Source organism: Microtus pennsylvanicus, chromosome 7 (assembly GCF_037038515.1).
Source record: "Microtus pennsylvanicus isolate mMicPen1 chromosome 7, mMicPen1.hap1, whole genome shotgun sequence".
Taxonomy (NCBI): domain Eukaryota; kingdom Metazoa; phylum Chordata; class Mammalia; order Rodentia; family Cricetidae; genus Microtus; species Microtus pennsylvanicus.
The window spans coordinates 34304611-34306042 of NC_134585.1; positions in this window are offsets into that span (position 1 = coordinate 34304611).

A 1432-nucleotide genomic window follows, 5' to 3' on the forward strand; every position below is an offset into this window, starting at 1 on the left:
ACGGAGGCTTCGACAAATCTGCTTGGCTTCCTTCCTGTCTCCCGCCCATATCTTCCAGATAGCGCCTCTCAGGGACCCTGGAATTACTGACCTGCCAGGCGGGTTACAGCCCCTAGACTGAGTGACCCGCCAAGGCGGTCTACAAGATTCCATGCTAAGAGTGGGGGTTTGGGGGAGTCGATGTACAGTTTCTCATTAAAGGGCAAATCATTCCACCTTTCTGTTTAGCAGAATAGCATAAGGTGAGCCAGTCTTCCTGGAGGGGGTCTCTGGGCCACAGGATTGAACCACCCCAGCTGGAATGGTAGGTCTCCACCCAGGCCAGAGACTGCCTTCTCTTGACCAGTTTTTCTCTCTAACGTTAACTGCTGATCCACCTTTCTAGCTCCAAGAGTCCTAATTTTGTCAGCGTCAAAGACCCCATGCCTGGGACCTCCTGAAGGGAACGTAATTAATGTTTGTGAAGAACCAGGGCCTGCTTGTGAAAAGGCGCTATGTGTAGGAAATATTCTTTTAAACACCAATTGTCTGGCCCCTCCAGAGGCCCTGCAATTAAGCAACTGTTGTGGTTCTCGAGTGGCGAAGACTTTAACATTTCACTATATTGTAATTAAGTCAGGCCTTCCGGAAGCTGGTGCACCGCGCTTCGCAGCGAGGCAGTGAATTCCGCCAAGGATCTCTTTGCGAGAACACGCTCAGGTTCCGGGAACTTGGCCAATTGCTTTTCCCATAATCTGAATGAGGTTGCCATCTCTCCCTCTGTGCAATTTCTTTGGAGGCACACGGAAATGTCTTCTGCTTCTTAAGAGTTCTTTGGCATGTAATTGGTTACGCATTCATGTCTGTAGAGGGAGAGATTCGATTGGAACACTCTCGGTGTAGTCCCTGGCCGAGAAACAGAGACATGAGGATGTGCGTGGAAACGCCTGCGGAGTGGAGTGGGGTGGGAGGATGGCTGTGTGGGGAAGGAGCAAGAAGTGCTGCTACCCTTCCCAGGTACTCTTGGACTACATTTCCCAGCCTCCATTGCAGGAAAAAGGGGCCATGTGGTTGGGCTTCAACTAACTGGATGTGCACAGAATTAGGGGTCCATCTTCAGCCAAAGATAAACATCCTTTTTGACAGTAGAATTCACTGGCCTTCACATTCCAGAAAATCCCCAAGAACCCTTTAAAGGAGTACCCCGCCTCCCTGCACCCCCACGTGCCCCCAGCGCCCACAAAAACAGAATCAGTGCAGGTTTCAAGAAACCTACCACCGATGCAATTCCATGAAACAGCCAACCCCATCATAGGTCTTGGAGTCGGGTCCGGAGGTCTCCCAAACAAGTATTCTGATTTCTCTCCCACCAGCAGCTTAGAGAAACAGTTTACCTGAAAGATAGTTTTGTCAACCTGGCAAAATCCGAGCCACCCAAAAACAAACGAACGAA